This window comes from Chelonoidis abingdonii, chromosome 2, assembly GCF_003597395.2.
Source record: "Chelonoidis abingdonii isolate Lonesome George chromosome 2, CheloAbing_2.0, whole genome shotgun sequence".
Lineage (NCBI taxonomy): Eukaryota > Metazoa > Chordata > Testudines > Testudinidae > Chelonoidis > Chelonoidis abingdonii.
The window spans coordinates 250,070,131-250,087,384 of NC_133770.1; the positions used below are offsets into that span (position 1 = coordinate 250,070,131).

Below are 17,254 nucleotides of genomic sequence, written 5' to 3' on the forward strand. Positions count from 1 at the left end.
AGTTAAAGATGGATGGAGGATACTGAACAGAAATTTTTCAAAGAAGCAAATGTAGATGCAGCAGGACTACAGTGGGGATGAGACCATCTAAGAAAGAAGATCGGCTACAGCCAAATACACAGAGACTAAATGAAGAGAAGGAAGAACACAATAGCAGTAAAAACTATTCTTCAACAAGAATATGCAAAGACAAGGAAGTTAAAAAATCAGCCAGAAGAGATAAGATGGAAAATAAAGCAAGAGAAGTGGAGGAGGCATAAAAGACAGAGGATTCTAAAACCCTTTTTCTATTACCTAATCACAATCCTCAAACCATTGTGGTATTGTGAAGGCTTGAGATGGTGCAACTTTAACTACAGAGGAGGGACAGAAAGCTCTTTGGATGGAACACTTCCAGGCTATGCTTAGATAGCTAGTAGCACTAACTCATTGTGAAGAAACAGCAGGCTTACCTATATCACTAGCAGTAATCAACTTTGAGGAGGGCATGTCTACACGGCAGCTGGTAGGTAAAAAGGGTTCCCAGCTTATTTGTGATAAGCGGAGAGGAAGTTCAAAAAGTGTTTTTGCTTATCATTTTGAATTGGATAAAACCAGTGTTGATAAAGTTCTCAGGGAAGAACAGGCTGGAGGGTCATGTTCAGACCAGATTTTTGCCTTGAGAAGACCTATTGAGAGGCTTAGAATACCAGGAGAAATGGTTTTTAACTTCTATAATTTGACAAAAGTGTCTGATCATATCCATAGAGAAGTCCTATGGGAGATCCTGACACACTATGGAATTCCAGCAAAGATTGTTAATTTGATAAAATCTTTGTATGACGAGTGTATGTGCTGTCTCATGGCAGAGAACACAGAGACAGAATGGTTTAAAATTGTTCTTAGCGCAAGATAAGGTTGAGTACTATCCCACTTCTCTTATTCAGGGTCATAGACTTTGTGATGAGAAAAGTGATTGCTCCTGCCGAGGACACTAGTATTGTTTGGGCAAAAGATAAGCTGTGAGACTTTTTGCAGATGATATAGTATTGGATACAAACTTGATGAAATGTGAAGACTCCTTATGAACATAAAAGAAGTGGCCAAAGTGGGACTTTCATCAGTACACAGAAGACCAAGATCATGGAAATAGGAGAGAATGCTGTCAACACTGGCAGATGTGTATTGAGGGAGTTGATGAGTTTGTCTAACTTGGAAATACAATATAAGCTAATGGCCCCTCACTAAAGAAACTAAGGCAAGATTTGTCAAAGCCAGTGGATCTTTTTCCTATTTCTTGTACATCTGGAATATTAATTTAAATATTATATTTATATCTACATCATCATTCTCAAAGTGTAAAGCACCATACAGTCACATCACAGTGTACTGTAAACACAACACATAGGAGTCATTAGCCAGCAATCTCTCCATGTTTTGTGGTCTACACACAGTCTTGAGAAGTGTGCCATACTGCATCCTGTCCAGTTAGACACATCATCGAACCACATTCACTGCAGCTGCCCACTGCCCCTAGCACCAGTCCCTGCAAAACTTGCTTTGGCAAGCTTTCTCTGTTCATCTGTCCCATATGCCCTGCAAACTCAAGATTTCTTCACCTGATTGTCTTGAGGATAACAGGTATCATTCCAGTTATGCTATAACTCCAGGTTACTTCATTAGTCATGTGCAAGTTATAGCTGATATGCTACAATCTCCTGTAGCATTTCAATTTTGAAGGCAGAAAACATCTTAATGACCTGTTTTCTTAGTGTCCATGTCTCCCATGCAAGACGCTGAAGGCAGGAGACTGTAGCAATTTCATTTTACACTTCATGGAAATACCCTTTACTTCTCCAAGTGGCTGTGTAGCTAGAGCAGCAGTCATGAGTTCATTACTACGTCGGATATCTAAGTAATATTTGGCATCCTTTGTAGTCATACTACCCAGGCATTTGAAATGCTCAATACACTTCAATGCCCTCTTAGATTTAGGTAGGAATATGTTTGTCTTTTCAACAGACTTAAATGTCACCATCACCTTTGTCTTTTCATGTGATAGGTTTAAAGCTAACTTCTCTGCTTCCATTGCTACTCTTTCTAGAAAAAAAATTACATATAATATTTTAATATAATATAAAAATTGAAACAAAACAATCAATATTATTAAAATGTTTCAATGATTCTGAACAGAAAAAAAATGGAATTTTTGCTCCAAGGAGATATCAGCTTTTTAATCTAAGTCAAAAACTTTTTTATTTTTTATTTTTGGAATTTCCCATGGAATAGACCAGTTCTATTAATAGTTTTCTCAAATATTCCAGTTAGCAGTTCTTCAGGTATTATATTTTCAAGTGTTATATTTTCAAGACTGGATAGATCCATTAGACTCCACTTTAGAGTCCTAATTAAACTGAGGTGATCCCGCATAATAATTCATAACCCAAATGCTAAAGGAAATGTCATTATTTCTAATTTCAAAGGCATTCTCCAAATGCTTTGAGCTTCTACTTGATAAATCTCTGCTCGTAGTGTAGTATTTACAGATCAAAAGCATTTTGTAAAATCATCTCTTTGCGATAACACATTAGAGGAAATCTTATCTTGATAGTATATTTGCTACAGAATTATTGGCTTGATCCACTCCAGTATGCCAATATGCTATTGCATATCTTATTAAATCAGCTACTGTGATTGTAAGTGTTTATATAAGTAGCTGAATGTATAAGGTATGCAGTGACGCATAGCAGTATGTAGCATCTATTCATTCTGGCTTACAGTATAAACAAACAAACATATATATACACACACATAGACCAATATACAAAGACGTACAGCATAAGGGCCACATCATGACTACTGTTGCACAAAGAAGAATAAAAGGAGCAGAGAGCTTTTTCTCTTCTTTCCACACACATGTAAGGAGCAACCACAGTCCCACTGCAGGAGCTGCCCTATTGCAAGTGGCACTGCAATGGTGCTGTATTCTCCACAGGGAGCATGACAGAGCAGCTCTGGAGGGTGCCCATGTGTCTCCCACACATTTGTTGATACCTAGAGGCTTGTGTTGGGGGAACACCTTTTTAAAAGGTATAGTATACTGCTCACTTGTGTGTGTGACAGTACTAAGGTAAGTATATTTTGGAAATAGAAATTGGGGTACAGTTTTCTTCCCCATTTATTAGGGTCACAAATCAATTATATTTAAAAAGTACACTTTTAGAATATGTGCCAGTGTCACTACTTACAACTGACTCAGTGGCATTTCTCACAGCTCAGGATTGTTTCCAGCAGAGCTGGGTGAAAGTTTTTAGGCTGAAACTTGTTTAATTGAAAATGCAACTTGGCAACACTAAAACGTTTTGCACATTTGTGTTGGTTTTATCTAATGGTGAATTTAAGAAAAGAAATGAAAAAATGTCAATGTTTTATTTAAATATTTTCAAAATGAAATGTTTTGATTTTTAGATTGTATGACTTTTTATTTTGAAATTTCCTTCAATTTAATTTTAGAAAATTAAAAACAATAAAAATCTCAATGAAACATTTTGTTTCAGGTCAAATGAAACATTTCATTTGACCAAAATAATTTGTTTTCAACTTTTTGGTCCATATTTTTTTGATTGTTAGTAACTGACAGCAAACCAAAAATCCGTTTGCATAACTCTAGCTGCCAGTGAGTTATTGTGCTGAAAGAGTTTATTCTCAAACACTGACCAAATGTTTTTAATTTTGAATAAATGAGCAGTTTGGTACTTCCACTTTTATTTTTGCTTGAAACACAGTTCGTTACACTGAATGTTGACTGTATTGTTTGTTCTGGTCCACAGTCTTTGGTTCTCAGAAAAGGTATTTCTCCATCTTCGCTAGTGCCGGAGTCATGTCAGGAGAAGGCTAACTGCAGAAGGAGCTGGAAAGAAAATATGCCTCAGGACAAGGTAGGGCTAAAATAACATCTTTAAATAAAATTGTAATCCAATAAAATGATTCTCAAATTTTTCCAGAATCCTTTTTCCATCAAGTCAGACCCCCCTGCTCACCCTATCATTTAGTAATATGGGAAGGCCAGTGTTTTTGTGACTCCTAATTGGAGCACCTGTGAGAAAAAGGATCAGGAAAAGTTCAAAACCAAACTGGATATAGATTAGGATCAACTCCAGAGGACAAAAGAATCTTCAACCATCTTTAGTTTACTTCTAGGCTGTCCTCATCCTTCAGGGAGCCTGGCATGTGCGTCTCATTCACTGGAATTTTAAATAGTGTGCACACTCCAATCAGACAAGAATCTCACATCCAGCTCATCTTTGGGCTTTCCCTTCCCAAGGGAATCCCAGATATTTATCCCATTGATGATCAGAGTGAATAAAAGGAGAATACCCTGAAGGCTGAGCTTCCTTGCTTCATGGAAGTACTGCTGATCCTCCTCTCTCTTCCAAGTAGCTGTAGTCTTGTCCCATTCCTTACAGCCATAACAGAAACAGAGACAAGTTCTCCATTGCCCCTGATTCCTCCCCCTGGGCCAGCTACAGCCTGTATGTCATCCTGATAATTTCTTGTCCCTTTCATCATTACTCCATCCAGACTTGACATTTCTGGCAGATGTCTCAGGATGAAATTTTTGCAGGTCAGACCATTAAACTCCAGCGTGGGGTTTTGACATTCCATCATGTTGCCCTTGAATGTTTCCCATCAGACCACAGAAAGTTCATTTGTACATTGTTTTCTTTGTGAATCAAGAATAAAGTGAGAACACACTCCACCGCACATCACACTGTTCTCCTTCTCACCTCTGCAGAGAGAGCAAGGTCTTTGCTTTTAGCTGGATTTATTCAACTTGAGGGAATAACATCATGATTTCTTCAGGAAAATCCACTGAGTGTCTGTGTTCAAATAATCAGAAAGTAGATGTTTCTCTAACCAGGACCTTCAATTATAGTAGCAAGTAATATTTTGATCATTACACAGACTTAACTATTATGAATCAATCAATCAATCAGAAGAGACCATTTAAAAAGAAAAGAGACCATTTAAATAAGAAACTGGAACAAAATTGTTTTAAAATATTAGAGTCTTTTGTGACTTGCAGTGCCCTTCAGCTGCCTTTTCATTTAACTGTTTTTTTATTAATTTTTAACTAGAGTTACATTGTCAGAGTCATGTATGAGGTGGTATAGAGACATCCCATTCAAATCTCTGACAACTTTTTGGAAGGACATGAAACTTGAACATTACTAAGTAGGCCATAAGATAGGAAAAAATGTTCCAGAGGCTAGGGGTTCAGCTCGGGACTTCAAAAAACCAGGTTCAACTCCCTATTGTGCTACAGACTTCCGCTATGATCTTAGATAAGTAACTTAGTCTCCCTCTGTGATTATCTGAAAATGGGTATAATAATACTTCATTACCTCATGAGTGTGTTATCAGGATAAATACATTAAAAATTATAGGGGTCATATAAGTGCCCTAGATATATTTTGCCCCTTGTTAGTTCATTCAGTTTATCACTGGACATATCTACACTTGTGTATATATATGAAGATTAAAATGAATGCGTATTATTGAGCTTACATTAGCTACAGCGCATATTCTTATTTACATTACTGCCGTATCTTATTCATTTCTGTCAGAAAAAATTAGCTATATGTGATACTAAGTTAAAGAAACCCAAACATACCTTGACAGTGTCATATAGGAAAGCATACTAAATCACACATATAAGGAAAGATTGCCTTACAGGAGTCAAAAGTAAAACTCATCATCTGTTGACTCCTAAACCCACAAGTCTCTTATCTGTCTTCTAAAGAAGCAGTTCCATCAAATCAAACCATAATCAGAAGATAACACATGACATAGTCCATCCAGTATAGGGCAGTGGATGGGCCATTATAGTAAGGGGGACTATGGGGAGTGCATCTCCCCTGCCTCTGCTAACAGTAGAAAGGAGAGTTCCCTCTTCCCCGTGGCTTTGGCATGCAATGTTCCCTATCCTGTTTCACTCTCCATCAACCACAGGCAGTGGTACACTGGCACACCAGGTGATGTGCAACAGTGGATCATGCACTCATTTTTTGTAGCAGCTGTTTCTCATGTCCTCCTTTTGTGTGGTCTCATGGAAAGTAATCTCCCTAACGTCCTTCTCTTTGGCAGTGAGGATAGTGTCATTTTATGATATCCTTTACATACTCAGTTCCCACATTGTCACAAGTGGTCATTTCCACAGAAGGGGATGCAAATCAAATCTCCTCCATGCAAATTTAGTTGTGATAGTGTTGTGAGTATACTGAAGAACAGTTTGACTTGCTTCTGGGTTGTTCCTATTTTGGAGAAGACAGGTCTTTCTGCCTCCATGCCACAGCTGCAAGGATCTGTTTAGTTGCCCTTACTTTAAGATTTTCTTTTCAGGAGGCCCGAAGTTGCATACTGACCTGCAGGCCAGACTCCCTTCATAGCCTGTCAGTGCTACTTCACAAACTGAACATGCTACCTCCACAGCATTCTTGGCCCTTTCTGACTGGAGCCCAAGAAATGGAAGTGGCTCTATTTCCTAAATTGCAGAAGAAGTTGGCGTGGTACAGAGCCAGCTTTGCTTTCAGTTTTAGAAGCAAAATCCTATCATATAATCTCATGCACGTTACCAATCTCGTCAGAGGTAGGGTGCCATCTAAAATGACTGAAGCTGGCCCAGAGTGTGGCTTGTTTAAAATGTATTCCATACCAAAACATCTTGAAATTGATACAGCTAGGAAGAATTCTCTCTATGATGCTGTGAAAGCTGCCAGATGGTCTGGGATAGGAGTCTGTTTGAATTTATTGGCATACAGAGGATACCCATTAGCTCTTGATTTCCAAGCTGTTACCAGGTGTTTGCTATTCTGCTGTCTGCTCTACTGTGGTACTTACCATGTAGCAAACCAGGTATTTGTACGGAGGGATGGTAAATGACATTTTGTTCCTTAAGTTCTTCTGCCACTTATATGTGATAATACAACTTTATGGGTCACTGTTTTAAATGTATATTTTGTATGTGCCCAATATATGATTTCTTTGTCCTATGCATCAAGTATATTCTGGAACTCTGGGAGTGTTTAGTTTTTGGCAAATAATCCCACTTTGTACCAAGAAGGAAATCAGCTACCTCCAATGTATAGCAACCCAGGTCATAAATGGGACCCAGTAAAATATAATGGCTACTCCTAGACAAGATTGTCTGCCATTCACCTTGATTGCCCAAACTGGAAGTCCAGCCAACCAGGAAAAAAAAGGTTGAGGTGGAGGAAAATGTAATCTCCATGACAGATACTGATGGACTGAGAAAAAGGATTGATAAACTCTCTCAGGAACAGGAAAACAGGCTGTGAGACAGCCTCACGCTGAGATCCAGACAGGTCATAGAGAACTTTTAGTTTATAACAGCATGTACAGTCACTCATCAAGGTCTGAAACATAAACTGAGAGAGCCCTGCCTTGGGAACCTTGTAAGCCTTAGGTATAGGAAGTTATGTGCTTGGTTCATTTTTCTCTATGCTTTTAAACTTTGAAATAAAGTTTGTTTTTAAGAAAGATCTTTTGACCTTGTCCTGGAAATCCACCTTGTCATTCTTGTTTAGAGAGAACAAATGCAGCAGTGCCCCCGCCCTACATCCAGCCCTGGGAGGTGAGCAAGGTCTATACACTCAGCCCTGGTCTACACTACGAGTTTAGGTCGAATTTAGCAACGTTAGGTCTATTTAATCCTGCACCCATCTACATGACGAAGCCATTTTTGTCGACTTAAAGGACTCTTAAAATCAATCTGTGTACTCCTCCCTGACAAGGGGATTGGTGCCAAAATTGACCCTGCTGGGTCCAATTTGGGGTCGTATGGACGCAATTCAATGGCATTGGCCTCCGGGAGCTATCCCAGGGTGCTCCATTGTGACTGCTCTGGACTCTCAGCTCAGATGCACTGGCCAGGTAGACAGGAAAAACCCTGCGAACTTTTGAATTTAATTTCCTGTTTGACCAGCATAGTGAGCTAATGAGCACAGGTGACCATGCAGTGCTCATCAGCACAGGTGACCATGGAGTCCCAGAATCACAAAAGAACTTCAGCATCAACAGAACAGGAGGTACTGGATCTGATTGCTGTATGGAGAGACGAATCCTTGCTATCCAAACTCTGTTCAAAAAGATGAAGTGCCGGAATATTTGAAAAAATCTCCAATGGCATGAAGGACAGAGGTTATAGCAGTGTTGCGTGAAGCCTACCAAAGAACCAGAGAAGCAAATGGCCACTCCGGGTCAGAGCCCCAGGCATGCCACTTATGATGATGATCTGCATACCTTTCTAAGCACCCCTGTGCTTCCCTCCTCTCTCACTGCTTCTGGGCTATCTTGGCAGTTATCCACCCATTTGTGTGATGAGTTAATAAAGAATGCATGAATTTGAAACAACAATGACTTTATTGCCTCTGCAAGCAGAGATCAAAGGGGGGAGGGGAGGGGAGGGCGGTTGGCTTACAGAGAAGTAGAATGAACCAAGGGGGTGGGTTTTCATCAAAGAGAAACAAACAGAACTTTCACACTGTAGCCTGGCTAGTCATGAAACTGGTTGTCAAAGCTTCTCTGATGCACAGCATGCCCTGCTGTGCTCTTCTAACCACTCTGGTGCCTGGCTGCATGTAATCAATGGCCAGGCAATTTGCCTCAACCTCCCACCCTGCCATAAATGTCACCCCCTTAATCTTTCAGATATTGTGGAGCACACAACGAGCAGTTAGAACAATGGGAATATTGGTTTTGCTGAGGTCTAACCAAGTCAGTTAACTATGTCAGCGAGCTTTTAAATGTCCAAATGCACATTCTACCACCATTCTGCACTTGCTTAGCCCATAGTTGAACTGCTCCTTAGCCATGGGAGCAAGGGGTAGGCTGGGGTAGGTTCGACCACGCAGTGCTGCTGACTGGGAGAGCAGCCTGAGGCAGAAGCCTCTAGCTGCCAAAATATTCCAGGCAGGACTTCATCTCCATTAGACGAAACTTAAAGAAGAGAATGACCTGGAGTCAATCCCATTTTTTCCAGGCACCCCCAACTGACCTCACCGACGCCAGCCAGGAGCACCCATGTCTGCCCAGACACCCCCAACCAACCTAACAGAGGTTGGCCAGGAGCAGCCACGGGACGACGATGATGGCTAGCAGTCATATTGTACCATCTGCCGTTGGCAAGACAAGGAGATGCTTCTGTGTAGCACTGCAGAAAACTGCCTCTACCAGCAGCACCAAGGAGACATATGGTGACAATGAGCTGAGCAGGCTCCACGCTTGCCATGGTATGTCATCTGCATGGGTAACCCAGGAAAAAAGTCAGAAATGATTTTTTGCCATTGCTTTCATGGAGGGAGGGAGAGAGCGGGATGTCTGATGACATATACCCAGAACCACCAGCGATAATGTTTTTGCCCCATCAGACATTGGGAGCTCATCCCAGAATTCCAATGGGCAGTGGAGACTGCAGGAACTGTGGGATAGCTACCCACAGTGCAACGCTCCGAAAGTCGACGCTAGCCTCAGTACTGTGGAAGTACACCGAAGACTTAATGGGGGCACACAGAATCGACTGTATAAAATTGATTTCTATTAAATTGACCTAATTTCGTAGTGCAGACATACCCTTAGGAAATGTCTGCACAGCCCACAACAGTGAGCCTCCTAGGTGGGGTCAACAGATTTGGATCAGCAGAGCTAGTGCTAACACTCTAAAAATAGCTATGTAGACTGTACTTCGGAGTTGTGGCTTGGTGTCTGAAATCTAGAGAACCTTGGCCCTGTTCTCTGGACTAATAGTGAAAGATCACAGGATCCCAATCTGTATAGGGAGATTTTGGCAAACCAGTAAAGTGCCTGAAACCACTATGGCTTATTGCCAAAAAGCAGCCAAGTCAGCAGGCCATAAAGTGGCCATGTAGCAAGCTCATCTTAACCAAGGACCCCGCATCCTTCCTGATAAGAATTGTGTTGAAGTTGCTGATACATGCATTTTAGAAGGGAAGGATGTGCCCCAGGTATATCTATTGGGGCCTCAAGGCTGCAAACTCTGGAAAAACCCACACCTGGTTAATCCAGGAGTCAGCAACCTCTGGCACGTGGCTCATCAGGGTAAGCACCCTGGTGGGCTGGGCCAGTTTGTTTACCTGCTGTATCAGCAGTTTCAGCGGACCATGGCTCCCACTGGCCGCGGTTCACTGTCCTAGGCCAATGGAGGCTGTGGAAAGTGGCGTGGACGAGGGATGTGCTGGCCACGGCTTCCTGCCACCCCCATTGGCCTGCGACGGCGAACTGCGGCCAGTGGGAGCCGCAATTGGCCCAACCTGTCGGTGTGGCAGATAAACAAACTGGCCTGGCCCGCCAGGGTGCTTACCCTGGCGAGCTGCGTTCCAGAGGTTGCCGGCCCCTGGGTTAATCAATAATCAGAAGGAAACTGCTAGCTTAACTAGTTTTCTTTAAGGGAGATGTCATTGTGTTACTAATGTATAAAATAAGGGGGAAGAGTTGGAGATAGTGGGACTCTTCGGGACTGGACTCTCCCTCTGGATGCATCTTGTGTTCCCTACTGACTGATGGGCTGCTGCTGTGCCACTCTAGAGCCACACTCAGCTTCGGTAATTATCAAAGGGTGGGGGTGTTTTACTAACCTATTGTGGACGTGTGTAAGTGCTTGAGACTAAGTAAAGTTTTAGCTTTAAGTGACAGCACTCTTGGGTTGTCCTGTTTGTGCCAGTCATCTATCGGTCGGACTGCTGTGTCTCCCCTGACTTATTTCCTGACACCACCTCGCACAGAGTAAATGTTACCAAGAGCTTTGGAGTGAAGGAACCCCAGGTAACACACCTAGAGGGAAATACAACTCCAAAGAAAAGATGTCTCTCTTCTGGTGGTTGGTAATTGTGTAACAATATGACTAGGATCACTATTTGTACAGTAATAGTGCAGAAGAGCTCCCATCACTAACCAGGACCCCACTGGGACAAGCACTATACAAACCATGTGAGTGTTTTTCCGCACGTATTTTTCTTGTGTTTCAATTATGTTTTATCAACAACAACAAAATATCTTTATCCTCCTGTCTCTCAGACACATTATTAATGGCAAAAATCCATCTCTTGGAATCACATTAAGAAAGAAAAGCAGCTATCTTGGTTTCCACATAAAATTTTGCCACACTGTGTATTCTTTGTGTTTCCATTCTTCCTTCTCATATTCCAGGTCCTCTATTCCAAAAGGAGAATAAAATGTATGTTGGTTCTCTAAATGAAAACGGACGTGTGTGGGTGTTTCTGTTGTTCTTGTTCCTTAGCAACAACTACAAAAACAAATGGAGGTTGATTGTTCCTGCTGCACATTCTCCTGTATTTGTTCTGTTTGGGGCACTTTTGATATTTCCAGCATACACCGATGATTCATTCGTTGTGCTTCAAGAAAATCTGTGCTGCAGTCTCCCTGAATCTTAGCTTAGCTGGAAACTAGTTGAATGAAATAGCAACAGATTAAGAGTTGCAAGCACATGTAAACTGTACATGTAATGTCCATTCTGGTGCCAGCACACTGTTATTTATTTAATAATTGAATATGACTGATTCCTGCACTTGTCTTTTTTACATGATTCAAAAAGAACAAGAGAAATGGAATTAACTGAAATGACAGGTGCATGACAATTTGGAAGGGGGTAGAATTCAAATATCTAGCCAATCTTCCTGCCTGGGTGTCTGTCATAAAATGACTGCAGGTGCATGGTGAGGCACCATTCTACCTATTATTAAATCTAACAATTTAAATACTGTGGACCAGATTCCAGGATCTGGCCTGTCTGCATCTGGTAAGAGGTGTTTTTGCAAAGGTGACATTAAAACCCTGCTGTACCTCTGTGATACTGGGTGTGTGGACACTGGGCTTCTCCCCTGCCATAATGTAGTATAGACTGATTTCTGCCCAGAGTCTGCAGGCAACATTCTAGCAGTGCAAATCACCATAGGGCTTGCCTGGCAACATCCACTTTGCACTGACAATCCTCTCTCCACTGGGGGAACTTGGAGTGGAAATAGCTCGGGAGCTGCTACAACTGCTGTTTACAGCTGGATGCTACCAGTATGTAAGGGAATATTTCCACTAGCCTTTTAAGCAGAGTCTAAGACAGCTTTGCTCTGGTAAAGTACTCCAAAGCAGCCCTAGCAGGGCCTGAGATCTGGCCCTAGAAGTCAAAACAAGACAGAATGTTGTCAGAAAATGAAAAACAAAACAATTTTAATGTTACTCTGTGTCAGAGAAAAACTCAGTTCTCACTTTTTGTTTGGGTGCAGCAGAGTCAGATACTTTATTCTGTTTAGGAGCTACAACAGGGAGAGCGTGCACTAGGACATAGGGTCTCCCCTTCCTAGATAGGTCTCTCAATAGGTAAACTTTTGTTACAGACAGTAATAAGCAACAGCTGCATTTTGTTTATACATAGGTCATCCTGATATCTTGTTTTTCTCACTTCCAAGAGACACCAGTCTATCTACACAAGGTCTAAACAACTTCTCACACAGTTCTTTTCTGTTCGCCTCACACAATTCTTGCTTCTACAAATCTTGCATTATTAGGGTTACAGCTTGCCTAACTCTGGCTAACAGAGACTGTCATGCATTAAGTTTCTACAAATCCCTGTCAGTTCTTTCTGTACTTCCACACTCCTCTCTTTTGTACTTCTAGTACAACAAATATTTTCAAACTCTATTTGCATTAAGCCATGGATTTCAGATTCTACATCAGATGTTTCAACCTTAGGGGTTTTGATTGGATGTAATGACAATGCATGATTAGCATGGACATGAAAGGTATTACGGTACTTTTAGTACATCCTTTGCTACTATAACAACAACAACAACAACATAATCCTAAGCTAACTAATAGCAATATAAGCAATAACATTTTCATAGCAATACTATGATGAGGTTGTTGTACAGTTTTAATTATAATCATACTTAGTACATAGCTGTATGACAGGCATAAGCTGTATGACAGGCATAAGCTGTATGACAGGCATACTTTTCAACTTGATATATATTTTGAAACATAAATTTGCCCTTTTACTTCAGAGATTCTTTACAAATACCCAAAGAGTATGTTCTGCCACTGGAAATTTTACTCTGTATTGAAATCCATTCCCATGACTAATATGTACTGTACCTTTTGCAATACACCCGCTATGTATTAATGATAAGCCTCTTGAAAGTACCTGGAATGGTTAAAGAACAGATGTGCTATAGTACTACACAACCAAGAGATGTATTAGGTGATCAATGGACGATACACAAGCTCTACTAGGTAGACTGATCAAATACACTGCCCTTATCCAGTTTCCAGATCACCTCTACTACCAAATTGCTCACAAGGGCTGCCACATAATTAGCGCAACAGAGGACCTGGGTTATTTCTTCTGGAAGAAGAGGGACTTGACCGGATCCCTATGGGATGGGGCTAATAGTGCAGCAGCCATTGAATATTCTTCAGAACGACCAATGACATATGTTTTGGGAAGTTGAGGCCCAACTAGAAAAGGCCGTAGCGCTTATTCTGGCGAGTCACTAACCCAAGTACAGGGCTGGAGTTGGGAGTTCTGTTTATTTCACCCTTAGTTCACTGACCCAAAGTTGCTTGACAGCAGAGGGTGATGAATATTCGATGAGGCCTGGAAGGCATTGCAGTGGATCTGATGTTATCGAAATTCAGGTTTTCTCCTGAATGTACAGCGATGGCCAATTCGGGATTGATCTTTGAGCAACCAGCTCTGGCCCATCATCCTTACGATACCCGAGCATTCAGCAAAGGGTAGATTGAAATTCTGGATTCTGTTGGTCACGTGGAGTATTACTCTGTGGATGACTTTTCTGTGGACCATAGAGCGTGGCACAATTCACAGTGCCTCCTTCCAAGCATATGCGACTGGATTGAAGGGGAGTGTGCGACTCCCAACTCACGATTCCTGTTACGGTTTCCATGGGGAGATGCATGTGGTCAGCTGCTGGATATTCGCCGGAAAGATAGTCTGAGTCAAGAGAAATAGACCACTGTGTATACCTAACTAATTTATTAGTCAGCGCACTTTCGTAGAATACAACTTGATCATTTTGGAAAGACATAGGAGTCAATGGACATATTGGCTGTTAGAACCCCTACAGCTCACTGGATCCAAATGGACTCAGGGAAAGTTGTCACTTTGTCATTTAAATGATAACTTTTGCTGGGAAGGTTAGAAAGACAAGAACCTATTACTGAACAGGACACCTACTTTTTCAAGCTAATAAACTGTGTGTATACTGTAAAAGCACTACATTGGCGATACTATTATTTTCATCTCAGTTTGAATCCCACTTCGCGCATATCATATATGTTATACTGGCCGTCGATGCAAGAATTTGTGCAAGAGCCTAGGTTCCAGTACCCTTTACGGTAGCCTAGCTTTAGTATCTGAATTGTTTAAGATTTGCTTCATTGTCTATCAGAGGTTCAATCTACTTCACTATGGAACCCATCAATTTCAGTTACAGATTCTTGGGTTCATTTGTAGTGATATCATAGATTTCTATTTCCACTGATCCATTTATTCTCCACTCAATTGTTTTGCTTATATGGGATATCCTGAACTTTATACATATTTTTTTTCCCAAACAATCTTTAAATAAATCACTAAAGTGTGAAGGCCTTGGCCATTGGTTTTTATCAAAATATGGCATTGTCTGTATTTGGATGTATTACAGGGGTAATAGTGTAATGGAGGAGATGGCAGAGGCAGTGGCAACAAGGTGCCTTTGGTACTTGTCATTTAAAATCCAATTAGGGAGAGCAATACATGCTGAAGGATTTATCCAGAACACAGGGCGCAGCCTGTAGAATAAACCCCAAATCCAATCAATACCACATTTCCAAGCATGGGTCCCACAAATTTCTTCCTGCCAGTGTATAATTCTTTGTTTCTTCACCAGGATCAGTTCTTAATGTCCTTTCTAGTCAGGAATTCCTGGACTTTGGCAATTTCAGTGGAGTGAGTGTTCCTTCTTCTTTCCCGAAACAGTCGTGGTTCAGCATCCTACAGGGGAGAGGTTACCAGCACATCACCCTGTAATGGTTTTGATTCTTCTAGAAAAATTCAAAGGCACAGTAGGTCTGTCAGTGACAAGGGAGAGGTTACTAGCACTTCACCTTGTCCTTTTTCCCTGCTGTCCAGAAGGCACAGCAGAGCTAGAAGGAGAAATAGGCTAATCATCAGTAGGAGAATCCTCCTGAGGTGGAGGGGTCTTTTTGCAGTGAGAATCATGGGTCCAAGCAGTCAGTCTTTGGCACTTCACAGCGGTGTTGGTAGTCAGCAGGACTTAATAAGGGCTTTTCCAGCATGGAGCCAAAGCAGTCTTTCGTTGGTGGACCTTTACATAGATCCAGTCTCCTGGTTCCAAGGAGTGGCAGGGCTGCTAGGGTCTTTGGGTAGCGCTTCTTTACCTGTGAGAAAAGAAACCTAACACATTTCATTAGTGCCTGGCAGTGTTTTGCAGATCTCATAGCTGCTTGGGCACATTCAAGCCCCCTGCCCCCTTTTCTTGGTTGTCAGCCAAGTCTTAGCTGTGAGCAGTGTCCTTGAATGGGGCCAGTGTCTTATCTTTAGACTGAGCTTGCTAGCTATTTTTTTTCCAGTTAATTCATTCTGTTCTTTTCCTTCTTCCCTTCTTGGCTTCTTTTAACCTACAAAGGAAACTTCCACTCTTCACTTATACACCTCTTCCCAACAATGAACACATAAACATTAGTCTTATTATTCAATGTATGCCACATACACCCTTCCACTAAAATAACTTTATTACAGAGCTTTGGAGCAACAAGCCAGGACAAGCACACCCACTTTTGAGGAGTCCACTTGGTACAGCCTCTGGTGTCCAATAGCTTCCCACCATACCCGACCCTCTGGCTAGAAATCTGAGGTAGCCAGAAGGATCCCATGTACAATATGGGGAGTGGGTTAACTTTTCATGTCCTTGCTTCCAAAGACTGTCGATATGCAAATTTTAATAACACCTTTCAATTAAAAGATTTGGCCAATGTTTCTTTTCTTACGTAAGGAAATGTATTAGACTTTAGCATATCACATTTTCCTGATTTATCCAAACACTTTGTATTCCAAGTTGAATAAAACAAGTATCTGCATTTTAATTTAACCCTTCTGTTTGATTTTAAACGAGCTTATCCTATGAAATTATTAAACACAACAATTCTGGCCACGCAACAAACACCACAAGACAGAACATAGAACACAAAACATAATTCCTATTGGGCCAGTAAATGCATGGTACGTTAAATGCTGTTCAGCTGGCATCAGTTTTCTCTGATGATCTGAAAGACAAAAAACAGAGGTCTACCCCTTCTGGGCAGTCAGCCATTGCTTAAAATATACAAATACACTTGTTGATTTCAGACAAAACATAGGAACTACCCCATATTTTCTTGTATTTGTTTCATAGGCAGCCCAGGTTTCAGTGGCTTCTACCTTATCAGTTAGATAATTTGCATTAATACAGATGCTTTCTGGCTTGCTTCTGAATCCAAAGCTATTCACAGCTTAAAGATTCTTACCTTAAAAGGGACATAATTAACTTTACCAGAATTTTGCTGACTTTTGACTTCTAACTCCTGCTTTCAAACACTGAAAGAAAACATCACTACTTATAGTGGCCCCTTAGAGCCTAATAGAGTTTTAATTACATAGCACTGTATACATTTCTTTAGCTAATTCGACTAAATTGTTCATAGCCAAATAATTGCAATCTAATAATTTCTTTGTCTGAATTTATTTACAGACATTTCAAAGACACTAAGAACTTTCCTCTTTAGCATTTTTACAAAGTTCAGCTGCTATTCCCTCCAGCAACTACAGAGTTAACTTCTCACTCTTTCCTTAAATCACTTGCTTGTCTCCCAACAGCCACTTTTATCCACTCAAATCACCATTTCAAGTATTGTCCTGGGTATTTGAAATCCCCATGCTTACACTTACTTACTCTTTCCTTCCACTACACTCTCAAAATTTTCCAACCTGTTTTCCAATCTCTCCGTCTGTTGCCTGCCCTCCTGGGCCCGATCCTTCTTTTCTCGCTGAACTGTCCCTTCCACGGGCACCAACTTTGTTCCACTACCAGTTTAGCTAGGAGGGTGGGCTTCTCAGCTAGCCCCCACACTTCCTGGTCTCTTCCCTTAAACGTTCTTACTCACAAGA

At 41.2% G+C, this 17,254-nt stretch overlaps 1 long non-coding RNA gene across 1 annotated transcript; it reads right to left on the minus strand.

The window, feature by feature from the left end:
* Nucleotides 1-14,995: 14,995 nt before the first annotated feature.
* Nucleotides 14,996-15,786, minus strand: LOC142046243 (uncharacterized). Its single transcript, XR_012655134.1, has 2 exons — nucleotides 15,196-15,786; nucleotides 14,996-15,082 (listed from the first exon to the last, which is right to left on the minus strand). It is a non-coding gene; the product is annotated as an uncharacterized LOC142046243 (long non-coding RNA).
* Between the last annotated feature and the right edge of the window lie 1,468 nt (nucleotides 15,787-17,254).